The 14058-nt window shown below is 50.9% G+C and overlaps 1 protein-coding gene across 1 annotated transcript in view; it reads right to left on the reverse strand.

Annotated features, from left to right (window-relative positions):
* Positions 1-14058, reverse strand: part of Nudc (nuclear distribution C, dynein complex regulator) — a 74761-nt gene that overhangs the window by 45479 nt on the left and 15224 nt on the right. The gene's annotated exons all lie outside the window — the stretch shown is intronic.

Below are 14058 nucleotides of genomic sequence, written 5' to 3' on the forward strand. Positions count from 1 at the left end.
AAAGCGAGACTACAAGAAATCCACGGTGGAACGAGGCAGCGCGACAGTGGAATAGGTCCGCTCGAGACTGCGGCCACAGTAGAGTAGGTCCACGATAGAACGATACGTACAAGCAGATTCAGAATACAGAAAACTCGATTCGTCCTACACCGTAAGGGAACAGAGAACCATGCTTCTCTTTTTTTGGGTCGCCTCGAACACGTTCTACCTCCGCTCCAAAGCCCCATAACAGACACATAAAAATCGAAATAACAGATCGACCTGACTCCAACACGACGAGCACAGTTCTTTCACCCGCGCGCGGATAAGAAAACGACCGCGTCGCGTTTCGCGAGACAAGCGTCTCGCCAAAGCACGTGCTTACCAGGGCAGAAAAACGGTTAAACCAGCGACGGGACGCTTCTATGCTCGACTCCGCGTCGTTTCACGCGCGTCGCATAAAACGCTCGTTCACCTTGTCGCGCTGAATAGCAGGTTCTCGTATTGTGCTCGCCGCGGGTTTTTCGGCGAATTATACGGCCGACGAATGAGTAACAAGGATCCCCGCGAGGGGACCAACTGGCCGGGTTCAAAGAACTCGCGAGAGGATCTTGAAAGAGTGCGGCGTTTCCTCAAGAGCAATTCGGTGTGCGTTGCGCGCTCGGCTAATGCACCGGGGCTTCTTTCTCCGAGCGACCGGAACACGGCTGGTGGAATTTTTGCCTCGCGACTCATTCGTCGCGTGTCGTAGTTGAAGAGGCGAGTTTGTTGACCCGTCGCGATGATCTGAATAATGTAGTCGTTCGAGCGGAATAAGAATCGTCTCGACGTCTCGAGAGTACCGTTGCTTCGTCTCTGTCGATGTGTCGCGTGGGCGACAGTTCCGTGGTACCGTCTATTTAATTTCGCGAAGACCGCGTAAACATTATCTAACTGCTCTCCTGAGAATTCCACCGTGGTATCGCGTCATCCTATCGATTCCGTGTTGTTTCAGACGCATTTGCAATTATGATACGAAATGCACAGTGTCGCGAAACGTAGTCTCATGCATATTTAAGAGAAGTTACCTACTACCGAGTCCATTTCTCAGAAGTTAACAATAGGAAGTAAAACAAGCGCATTCTAGCACGAAGAAAACACGATTGTCTGTCCCAGAAGTTGGAACACCGAGTGTACCGTAGGACAACAATCGCAGAAGCGTTTGGATGTGACGGAGTCGACGCCTTGTTACGCTGCCGATGCGACGTGCGTGGAATTCGCGTTAACAGCATTGAGATTGCATCGTGCCTTCCTTTCTCCTCGAATCTTTGGCGCGCGACGAGAAGAGGGCCGCGATCGACGCGATTCTCCTCTCACGAGGGTTGCTTCTTTACGCTCCTTCTTACGCCGCTTGCTACCTTCACGAGGGTTACTCGCAAAGTATTTCCGTTCGCTTAAACGCAATTTTCAAGCAATTAAAATGATCGACATTGCACAATCAATTTATCCTCGATTATACCCTACCGAAAGTGCACTTTCGACCTCCGAAACTCATTTCGGAATCAATCAATACCTCCCCTGTAATTACTCCGTTACTATCATTTTAACCGATACCCCCACCGTCGCGCGAGGCCCTTTGCGTGCTGCATACACGGATGCAACGAAACGACCGAATCATCAAAGAAAGGGGTCTTGCGAAAACCCAGCGTATGATCGGGATCCTCTAATTAGAGATCCGCGCGCGAGTCGATTGCGCCTCTCGCTAGAAGCCCGTCAGCTGCGTTGCGGCTGCGGTGGCGGGCAATTTATTTTCAACGGCGGCGCGTTTTACTCCTTTTTCAATTCCGTCCTGCGAAGAACGGCAGAAAAGATGTGGCTGGCCTGGCGTTGCACGGCCGCAAAGGGAAGCCACCGTCGGTCGTGTACGTACATGGCGCACCGGCATTTCATCCCACGAACGTGCAGCCACGCACTCCAAAGTGTCGATCACCATGACTCACGTGAGAAGACGCGTTTTTATCGCGCGACACGCGAGCGCGCAACAGGTGAGACACCGTTCCGCGGCATCGACTCGCGTCACGATGATCGATGCCTCGAGGACGCTCGATTTTTGCGCCCCGACCGCGGTTCGCGTATTCCCCTCGATGGAATCCTGCTCGCGAACGCGGCTGGTCTATTAATATCGATGAAGATCTTGGGATCATTCGGAAAACGCCGTTCGTTTCGCTGAACCATATCGATTCCGTCTTCTAAGCGAACTGCAGCTCGATAAAGGACGCGTGCGAGACTCCCATGCGAACCACGCGCCCCGATTTCCCGCGATCTCTGCACGCGGAAGGAAATCAGCGCCAGTCCGCAGCGAGTGATTTCATGCCAAGACACCGCGTAACACCGCGGTGCAACGACACTGTGGGGGGCTATAAAAAGCTCCCGTCAGGATCGACCAGAGGCGAACCCTGACGAAGCACATCTCGACGATCCGCGCGCACGGTAATCAGGTCCGGGAGCAAGAACTGCGACAAGGTGACGCGCTCCTCGACCTACGTAAAATCCCGCTTTTTAACGCGAGAACTCATCGTTTGCATAATCCATGGAACTAGCCCGGTGCGTTTAGAACGACCGCGGCTGAAAAACAACATTCTTGTCCGATTATGTCAGACGCTCTTACGAGAGAAAAAAAAGGTGCACACGCTCGAGCTGTAGCGTTGCTCTCGTAATATCCTTCTCGTGGCCGATCAGGATCAGATTCGAGGGTAACGGGACCGAGCGCCGTAAATACCGTACCAGGAACCGGCTAGATAGGCTACGGTCGTCTTAATGATCGCCAGGTGAGAGATGATGCGGTGATACTCTTTGGGAATCTAGCGCGCGCAATGGCTGCCACGAGCGGCTCGGGCGAACCTGTCGAGAGGATTCTTCAGCCTGTGACGCGGCAGTTCCGTTGGATTTCTCTGAATGAACGGTGTGAAACGCGAGAACAATAAGTTCTAAACTGCACACGGGAGACCAATTTCTGCTCTCCTCGGTTCACCCACGCTGTATTACGATCAACTTGTTGCACGAAGGATGTTGCAAACTTGTTGATCAACGGAGAATTAATAAATTTTTTTCGCCTCGCCGTAAAAAAGTGGAAGACTCGATTTGGGTTTGGTCGGTGAATATTTAAAGACTAGATCGAGAATAGTATTCGGATCGTACGGTCGATCCTTTCATGGAACGCTGAACATCGTGGCAAAGGATACGTCATTCCGTTGAGAAGGGGCCTGTAATTATGCGATGTAGTTACAATTAAAGGTAACGCGACACGAGAACCGAAAACAAGACCGACAGGACCCAGCCCTTCAAATTTCTCTAACCGCAAAGCATCGAGTTTCCGTTTAGCTACGCTGGGCGAAGAAAATCGATGAACAGGATCATTGTGTAACGCGCGCGGATCGACTTCCTGGTTCCATATACGGACGATGGGATCTCGATTAAAGCAGCATCCACGAGCAATTTTATCTTTTGACCGATCGCGTAACATCTCAAGGCCAATCCACTTAAACGGGCCGGTGGGCCCGTCATTGTCAAATCCGGGCCCGAGTTGATCCGTTTCTCTACGAGATCGAGCACTCGCGGCACCACTCGACCAGGACGAAGTTCTCGGAACGGCCGAGAAACGTCTGGCGGAGACGTACGAGCTGCAATTTCCCCCCTCGGCGAAGCACCGTTTTCTCAGCTCGATCTCGAGGACGCGCGTGCTCGGCCACGAGAGCTCGTTTATCATCCGCGAAGGGTCGAAAAGGATGGGTGCCGGGGTGAGGCGTGCACCCCGTGTCGGGACGGAGAGAGAAACGCGATTCGGATCGCGTCGCGACTCCTTCGACGAAGTGGGGACCACGCACGCTTAATGGCGAGCGGTTTTCGACCGCCGCGAGGGGATCGTTAGTCACGAATCGGCACCGCGGCGCAACGTAATTATAATTTGCTACCGAAGGTCGGCTATGAGTTACAACCAGCGGGAACGTAATTTATACGGCAGCACCGGTTGGAATTACGATACACGGGGAATATGGGTCGTAAGACGGGCGTTGCTCGTCCACTACCCTCGGACCAACCGCGGCTGGTAATTATCCTGGCGGTTTTGCACGGATTTGCCTCTCCGTAATTGACTGGTCGCCCGTGAAAACGATACCCGGTGGTATAACAACGGATTACGCGGGGCAAGGGAGCAAGCACGGTGGCGTTGACAATGAATATGGATTTATAAAGACCTCGTCGACGTTCGTTGCGAAAGAGCGCCAGTTGTAATCGATGAATTTGCTCCGAAACCGGCACCGCCCACCCAGCGGCGGTGGTATATCGACGAGCCTCGACGGCTAATGAAAACGATTTCCGGATCAATATTTTTCTGGCCCTCTTATTACGCGCTCGGAATTACACGGCTGAGTATTTTAAATTGTACAGTAATTGTAAAGTGAAGTTGTTTACGTTGCCTGAGGTACCGCCGCCAGGTTTCACGGGTTTCATTTACATTTCTCTCGCTTCTGTTTGAGCAATTGACGTACGCATAGAGGAAGGACATGGTTCGAGAATTCCGTAGTCCGCGAGCAAAGTTCGGTTCCGGTAGCGCGTATACATTAGCGGTTACCGTTAAACACGAGCGTAAGAACGGATTACGAGAAGAAGCGCGTTACTTGATAAATGCAAAATGCCCCGCGAGGCTCAATGGCGCAACGGTGAAAGCTGAGTCGGGACAATGGCGAAGACCCACCAGCTGACTTACATTTCTAACTCATCGATCTATCGCTGAACAGATTATTCGACGACTTCACGAAAATTTCGTCCGCTCTTGCGCGACGATACAATATTTCTGAATCAGCTGAAACGTATCTCTACCTTGGCTCATCTCCGAGTAATGTCGCGCTTTATGTCGTTTCCACGAAACCGATACCACGATACGATACAGCCTTCCGACGCGTCTGCAAAAATATTTCTAAAGTTTATTGAGAACTGGTTTCGAATGTGAAAGTATCTTGAGAAAGTATGAAAATTTTCAAGGTTTTTAAAACGTATAATTGAACGGTCAGACAAGAATTTCTATAGCAATGTACATCACTGAAACGGCATCGCTTCTCGAATGACCTAATAGTTTCCGTTTCTGTCGTGCGAGCTGTCCGGTCAGCGTGTTCACGTGTTCGAACCGATCGTACATCAGATGCAACTGTTTGCTCGCACCGTTAGCGCCAGGACGTTCCTTGGACTTCGCGCTGTAAAGAGTTAAGAGGCGGGCTGGCTTCGACTAAACTATTCCCCGTTATCTAATATCGTACCATCCAGTACGAGTAACACAGAGTCACCGCAGCAGCTCGTGCGATGCAACGATCGATATCTACGGAGCAAACGGAGTAACGAAGCTACCGGAGGCTGCGCGAGGACGATTGTGCAAGCTGGTTCCACGAAGCACGTGAAAAGTTAGCGACAGCATTAACGCGAGTGTACACAGCCGTTACGAAGGCGCGCCTCTCCTTCCGATGGCCACTTTCTTTTCGGCTTGCCTAAGATTACGGATCGTCCACGTGTTTCCCGACACGTTGGAGATTCCGTTGCTCCGCTTGCACAACCCCGCCACCCATTACAGGAAGAGTACGCTGCGTTTCGCGATGCTCGCTCGAAAGAATCGCCGTTGCATTCGGAGTTATTAGCCGAGTGCCAGGTTTCTCTTTTCGGTTCTACGTTTTATGTTCGAATAGCTGCGTTTTTACGATCTCGTTTACAGAAACTGAGATTATTTTGCCGTAGAGTAACCGTGCGACAATTACGAATGTCCCGCTTCGGCGAGAAAATGACAAGCGAGACGCTGGTGGTAACAGGAAACTCGTTAGCTTTTCAAGCAACGTTTGTGATATAAGGAGAGAGAATTTTAGAGCGTCTACTCTATAGAAATGAATCGCCCCTGACCTTAGTTCCTACACGCAACGGGCAGTGTCAGTTGCACAATTGCCGGGGTACGATCGGTTAGGCATCGATCGAAGAAGCGGTCGAGATATATGGCACGTTTCACGAAATGTGACCGCTCATCATGCGCCGGATTACGTCCGCGTTATGAAACTGTCCAATTAATACGGAAGATTTTCATCGCGTACCATTTAATCCACTTACGAACGAAACAATCGCGGTGCAAAAAAGGAATGTATAAATCGCATGAAAATAGCTCGCAATTAGAGGGAATTAGCTCGAGGAATCTCGTGAGAGAAAAAGACTTCGCCGCGGCGTTTTTTTTCTTTTTTAAGACTCGTTACTCAATTCTGGAGTCACGTTCGAGCGTCTCGTTTCCATAATCGTAATCAATTCGATTCATAATTCCACGGCGATTCTCCTCGGTTCTGCACGCGATTACCATTCCTCTCGGGATTTTCCGCTCGACGATCGTCCCTCGATGTTTGCGAATTGTCTCACGCGGATCCGCGCGTGTCTTCCGACATAAATACGGATGAATAAGAGGATCGAATCGAACTCGAACAAAAAAGGAATACCGCAGAAGCGTCAATGAATCATACGGGATGCGATACGAGGGGCGAACCAGAAGCGGTTCTCCCACAGTCCTAATCAAACGGTATCGAACGAAAGCAAGAAATAAAATGTGTAAACGCGTTTGATTAATGGCGCGGATGCGGCTGTCGGCTCGGGCGGCGAGAAAATTGCAGCACGCTGATACGAGGCGCGATAAAAACGGTGGATCGTGCGGAAACGTTCCTTTCCGGTTCGACGGGAATTTGATTATTCGGCTCGTGTCGGTCGCGTTATCGCGCACAAAAAGCGTGTAGATCCAACGCGGTGCGGTCGTTCAACGACACGATATTCGGTAAGCGATGATCACTTTCTGGCGCGAATTTGTAAATGAAATCAGAGCACTTTCATACCCGCTGTACGCTCTCTCTAGCGCGTGAATTGATCAGCGTACTCCCCGATTAATTAACCATTTCAGCGTACGCCAACGCATCTGGCGTTTCTCTTATAAAACGAACCGGTTGATCGTGACACGAGCACCTCTTTTCCTTGCGCTCAGTCCCTGAACGGTTCACGCGATTATTCCAATTAGCACGCAAGTAATGATCCCGACGATCTATTTGAATCTTCGATCGCGTTTAAAATATATCGAGCGTGGATCGCGATTATTAAATTCGACGACGATACGGTTTGGTCGCGTTCGTTCTAAAATTAACTTATCCTCTCGATGGGATTCCATTGAAATCGAGCTGATCCGGTTCGACGAACAGCAGAAGAACGACAATAAAATTCCTGCCGATAACCAGTCGCATCCAGCTGGCGCGGAATGGTTTTCACGGGCACGGATACACGTATACGAGGTTCTGGCTCGAGCAGATAAACGCTCGGACGGAATCAGCGCTGGCATATAATAACGTAATGCACGAGAGGCGGGCGATCGTGTCCGGGTTCGTAGACAGGGTCCGCTTCTCTCACTGCGAACCCATTCACGAACCTGTACTCGCCTCGATCCACGGCTTTTACGTCCGCCTACAGGGTGACTTGACTATTATTGGAACATTTACGAAGTTTAAATGATGCTATCTTTAGAAAACGAACATTATCCTCGTGTCACCGAATGCTCTGTCGAACGCTGAATAAATTGAACGTCATATCGAAACGGGAAATGACCCACACCCAGCGTACCTTACAGACGACTGTTAAGCGCAGAACGATTCCAACAGATCCACACAGGTGTCCAATGACGTGGTCCAGGCTCATACGTAACGCTCGCGATCTACCAGGGGCACGATCGCTGTAGTCGACGATCTGAATATTCGTTTAGATCGAGAGGCATGCGGATATCCGCGTCGGGCGGCGCGAGAACAACCGTTTCGAACGCACGGTTGCCCTCGATAGTCCGAGCGAGTTACAAGAGCATACCTTCCCGGACCAGTTTCGTTCTCTTCGACGTCGATCGGCTTCCTTCTCGTTCGCATGCCTGTCCGTACAGGCATATCGATCGGCGACGTCGAAATATCTCGCTGGTTTTCACACCTTGCACCAGCGAGCGACCCGCCCAAGTCCTCGTTTCGTCACTCACGCTGTCTTCGCCGTGACGATAACGAAAGTCCCCCGTATAATGGCTTTATCGTCGCGGGAATACTTAAACGCCCGCCCCGGCCCCGCGACGCTTATAAATTTCCGTCACGGCGTGTTACGTTCCGCACGAAACGATCTCGCCGGAATGGTGATGATAATTTTTGGGAATGGCTGCACGCGCTCGTAAAACTTCGATATAACTTACACTCGAGCAAACGATCCGGGACATAAAAAGGGCGTAAAACTTTTTTAGCTCTCGCTCAACTTCGCTCTCGAGCTGTCCGGTGTTTTTCATTAGCTCGTTGCGTCTCGTATGCAAATACGATCGTTCGCTCTCGTTTTCCTTATACCAGGCGTTCTGTTAATCATCGCTGCGGTAGACAAATTCCATCGAGTCCTACGAAACATTTCTCAGAAACGAGATACGAGATTAATTTTCACCGTAGAACGATAAACTGATGCTGCTGGACGATCCTCGCGAGCACTGGACACCACGGAACCGCTGTCGTTGAACAGCGTGGAAAATATCCCGAGGACACCGTCGTCGATGCGCGTAGATGCATCCTGCCATTGTCGCAAACGCTCGTCCGCGACGTGTTTCACTGTTTCCGACTATTTACAACATTCCTTAAAAAGATGCCGTACGAAGTACACGCTTCCCCAGACCTTTACCATAATTCCCCGGCGTATTACTTAACGTTAACCGGTTATTTTAATTAAGCACCGATCATCTCTTCCCTTTGGCATGTCTCGCGAGCGATCATACTTTTCCCCGGAGCAACCAAGCCAGATACATAACGGATTCCAGGAGTATAACGGTAATCGATGCGAAGGTTCTTCCAAGACCTTCGATCCCATTATCAACCCGGGCATCGCGGACATTCTCCGATGGGTATACGGGCTCCCTTCGCGAAACCGACAGGTCTATCTGTTTACGGAACTGGCTGCCTAATTTATTTCCACCGTCACACACCGTGCGTAAATCGACTCAAGGGCTAACACCGAAAAACTCCCGGCTGTTTTGTTCGTTTAAACCGGGCGCGATCGGATCGCGCCGATAGAACGGGCACGACATCCACGGGAGACGTTCACGCGCCGACGTTCGGTTGTCCGTGTACGGCTATAAAACGCGTGCAATCAATTTCTGAAAGGACCGCTTGGTAGGAGGTCGAGAATAAGCGAGACAGGGACAGAACGTCGATCGAGGAGGCGGCACCGAGAGGAAGATCGGCAACCAGCCAATCCCTTTCGACCTTGCTCGCGATCGGAAATGATCGATACGCGAGAGCGCCCGGCGAACGTTCGAGTTCCGCACGCACACGCGTGCCCAGGAACGCGTGGATCAGGAAGCTGTCGAAAGCTTGGCCTTGCCCCGGCCAAAACGAGCCGAATAGAGCGGACGACAAAATTGCCAGCCAGCTCGGGAGAGGCAAAAAAGATGAAGTAAAAAAAAAGAAGAAAAGGACACGCCCGAAAGGGAAGGCGAATTAGCTTCCGACACGTTCGACAACGCACCGTCACCCTTGGCTGGTTTAAACTCACCGCCCGCTCCTTCGCCCGCGGAAACAACTGAAACGATCGACTTACACGCGATGGATATCGTATCCGTGAGTCATCGGTTACTTGTTTGGCTTCTGGGTTGGTTCGCGCATTTCGAAAGGGTTTTTACGGGGTTTTACATGGAAATTAAGATAATTTTGTCACTACAGTCTCTGGTTACAAATTGCTGTAATTATCGGCGATGAAGTGAAATATGAATAGCCACTCTGCGGGTCGAACACTTTTGTTACGCGCCGTAGCTACGTCGTTTTATATCTGTCAATTAAGCCGGTGTTTTTCTACTACGATGAAAAATCTGTATTAACATTAATTTTCCGTATACGATGCAAATTTCGTCTTATTGATTTTAATGATTTCATTATTAAATATCAATCAGAATATCGCATTAAACGTCATAAAATTAATGTCCTCCGAAAGCAGAAGATCATTAATCTTCTCATTCCCAGTTGTCAAAAAATCCTCGCGCCGTTTTGCGACATAACTGAAATTACTTAACGACACGCTTAATGCCGCGTGAATGAATGAAAGCGGACCGAAATAATTACACGGTCGTCGATGATTGATTTAGAGATGGGTCAAATCGACGGTCACTCGCGTTCGCGCTCACCTTTAATAAAGATCGCACGGGGCGATGGAACGGCTCCTGCGATACCACCGATCTCCTCGACTTGGCCGCGACGATTAATCATAAATTTCGAAACTCGACTAATAACTTTAATTACTTTCGACCAGCACGCTGTGACAAGCTGGAATTACGCCTCGCCTGCCACAATGCAGATTTACGACGCGTTAAAAGGAAGAAAGGAGAAGAAACATCGACGAGAGAACAGTAGCGATCGGATCGACGATACACGGTTTCGATTAATCAAAACCGTGCCATTATACTCCTGCCGCGTGTTACATGCGACACTCGTCCGTGGAACATTTATCAGGTGAATCGCGGCGGAAACTGAGAAATTCGCGAAAACGTACCTTGCTCTCGTTTCTTCGGAGCGCATCGTCGTATCGTACGGTTGTTTACGCGCACGCGAGTCGCACGGAGCGAGGAAATTTTCCACAATTTCTCCAGCCGGACAAAGCACGGAAAAGGATGAATTATCCCTGGCGAGTAGAGCCGCCAACTACCTACCCCCTGTGTTCCTGTCCCGGTTAAGTAACGACTCGTTCGCTGATCAACCAATTACCTTTGTGCTCGCGATTCGCGAGCGTTCGCGCAGCCTTGCGATTACTCAATAATATGTATCTGCGACTCCCTCGATGCCTTTCTCTTTATTATGAAAAATCGACGCGCTATTCGCCGGTCCGGCGTGCTTGCACATCGCGTAGGGAAGGTCAACGTCGAGTCGGACGATAGCGAGATCGATGAGACGAGCGCGGGAGGGCACGCGCCACGGTCGCTCGAAGAGAAGAGAAAAAAGGAGAAAGAGAAAGAAAAATGGGGAAAGAGGAGACTAAATTCAACGCCGGTTGAAATCGGATCGAACTGTTGAAAGTCGCGTAACAGGGTCTCGCCTTGGCGAAACCGGAGCCCGTTCGACTCTATGACGATCTCTCGCGATCGTTTCGCTAGATCGAGGCCTCCTTGAGCCGCGGTGCCGCTGAAAAGGAAGCGGTAGGAAGCGGCTTCAGTCCTTGCCAGAAATAGAGCGAGCAGAACTCCTGTCTGGATCCTGAGCGGAATATTTAATCGCCGGTGCGCTCCAACAACGATCTAATTCCCGCGCCATGGTTAACGCGCCGCGGTGTCCTCGCTTCGGAAAACGAACGCGTGACTAAGCCCGCATGGCAGTCCCAATGGTCTAGACGCGGCGAAACGTTTCTCAGAAACTATTAAACCGATTCGAGGAGCTGCGCAGACGGATTCTGAACACCAGCCGCAGATGAGATCGCCCGTCATCTCGCGGACTATGCCCATCAAGGCTGGCCAAGGTCGCGGAATCAGCAAACACCACGCGAAACGCGTTTTCACGGTGACGTAACCGAGGTCCCCGGATGATCGGTTTTCGGTTGCCGCGATGACGAAGCGTTACGATCGTAATTTCCATGCGCCACCGAATCGCTGACGGTGCTGGCCGCGCGCACGGCTACTCGACGGCCCGCTGCATTCCGACACGATGACACTTGGGAGCTTCCACGAAGAGTTAGGCTAGCCGAATCGTTTCGAGACGATAGAGGAATCGTTTCGCGTCTCGTCGGGACGTAAATTCGAGCTTCGTGCATCGAACGGCGGCACGCGATCCGACCAGGCGGCAGCTTCTTCTCGTGACCCGGATTCGGAGTCGTGATTCCTGTTCTAATGGGACGTTATCGTGGTACGTTTGCCTGCCGGGATCACCTGGCTGGGAATCTGCCTCCCACGCGTGTACACCGTGTACCTGCACGCCGCGCGATTATGAAACGAGAATTACGCTCGACGATCGGCGGTAATAAACGCGGTCGGTTTTCGCTAACATGGATAAATGGGGTGCGTTCCAGTCCAATTAGGATCCCCCGGTGAATCGCGGGCATAATTTAAGAAAACGTTCCACCGGCTGCTGGAATATTCATGGGAAAGAATCGATTCGAGCCGGGGCTCGACATAGACTGGCAAACACCATAAATCATATATAATTTCGCGTTTTCGTTTCTTTTTCTCCTCTCTACCTTCCCCTGCCCGATTAAACGTATCGATGGTTTACGGCACAAATATTGTACGGGTACTTTTTTAGTGTTTGCGAAACGCACATGTTTAATGACTCAATTATATTTGAATAATGGTGAATCCTTGGGCATGCGATATACTTGTAATCATTGTAACATATTTACGGCGATAGATATATATGCGCGGTAAAAAGGGACAGCCGAAAAAGTTACATATATTTATAGGACATAAAGTAAATTTAACAAAATAAACGGAACACCGGCAAGCCATCAATATTAATTGAGGTTAAAGTTGGTAAACTTCCCTCGGAGCACGAAAAAACGATAATTACATAGCACCGGCAAAGAAGTGTACACAGCGAGCAAAACGAGCGGCACAGATAAGAATCATAGCCAATTTGATTGAAAACTATTTATGACCCGCACCGCGAGCACACCCAGCAATTTATCGCTCGTCCGAGGAAAACGTGCCTTTTAATTATGGCGATTTAACTCATTCGGAAACCGTATACACCACTACTCGCGCTCGCGAACTCCCAGCCACCAGACGGTGGAACGAGCACGAACAAAACGCGCGAGAATAATCGCTAGCAAGTTCCCTTCGCGGACGTTTGATCGAAGAAATCGACTCACCTCGGAGCGCGCGTCTCGCGCATCAATCAAAAACCTCCCGCGGTTCTGGGGTAAACAAAGAAAGGCGCCAGGGTTCACGGAGACGCCTGACGCATCCGGTTACCACCCTTTTGGCCGTTCCATCGGCGAGACATCCGCGAGCAAGATTAAAAGGACAGAAAAGACCGGGACCCTCCTCCTACTGACGTACCTACGCATACCTGCACGAAAACGTGGAACAGGTTTGCGAAGCGGAGGATCCGCTCGGCGGCGTCACTCCCGATGCCCACGTTGGGAGGCCGGATTAGCCTGCCCCTGGCCTGCCAACAGGCTCCTTACCGCTGGTTAACCAGACGTTGAAAAATCGCGGGAAAACCGCGGACGGATTTAGACTCGAGATAATTCCACGATAATGGGAAACATCGTAGGAACGCGCGTTGAATCCAACCGAGCACGCAGAAAGCGTGTCGAGTGTTGTACACCGGGGCGCCTGCCGTACGTTCGCGGCGAGAATCACGTAAAGATCACCATCACCGTTGAGACGACCAGCGGAAAGTAATACGCTGCTGCCTTTATCGACCGCGGGCTGAGCGTAATAAAATAGAAAATTCAGAGATAAGACTCACTCTGTTTCACGCGTGTACGCTCGAGTACGCGAAAGAAAGGAGAGGGGAAAAAGCAAAAAACCGCGATTGGCAATGAGAAAAATGTACGAGATAAGACGGAATCGTTCTTCCGACACGGTTTTATCCGCGTAAAGACAGGTCCGGACCTCGAACTGGATCGGATAGGGCCAGCAGCGTTCTCGGCAGCGTACCCTTCCCTTATTCCCTGGCTCGTCCTTGCGCCTAGTAGACCCACCACCTCCGCGTGGTACGCGGCTCTGTGTATGCGTGTTGTTCCTGGTAAACGCGTGTATACGGGGAGGAATGAAAGAAGAAAAAAGATCGATCCTCTCGGCCGTGGTGCTGCGGAGAGCTGGCCGCGTGCAGGATCGACGTGCCGTGAGCGCGCTCGCTGCTCTCCCCAGGGTGGGAGATACGAAGGTATAAAACCGATCTGGCCGACTGCTGGCAGCCAGTCTAAAGGCCAGATGTGGCGACGGCTCTAGTCGCACGCGTGCGAGAGAGACGATCACGACACGGCGTGCGGTACTCCCGCGAGCAGAATCTAGGAAAGGAGCAAAACAAAAAAAAAGAACAGACGCGAAGTCACGGA

Source organism: Xylocopa sonorina, chromosome 6, assembly GCF_050948175.1.
Source record: "Xylocopa sonorina isolate GNS202 chromosome 6, iyXylSono1_principal, whole genome shotgun sequence".
Taxonomy (NCBI): Eukaryota; Metazoa; Arthropoda; class Insecta; order Hymenoptera; family Apidae; genus Xylocopa; species Xylocopa sonorina.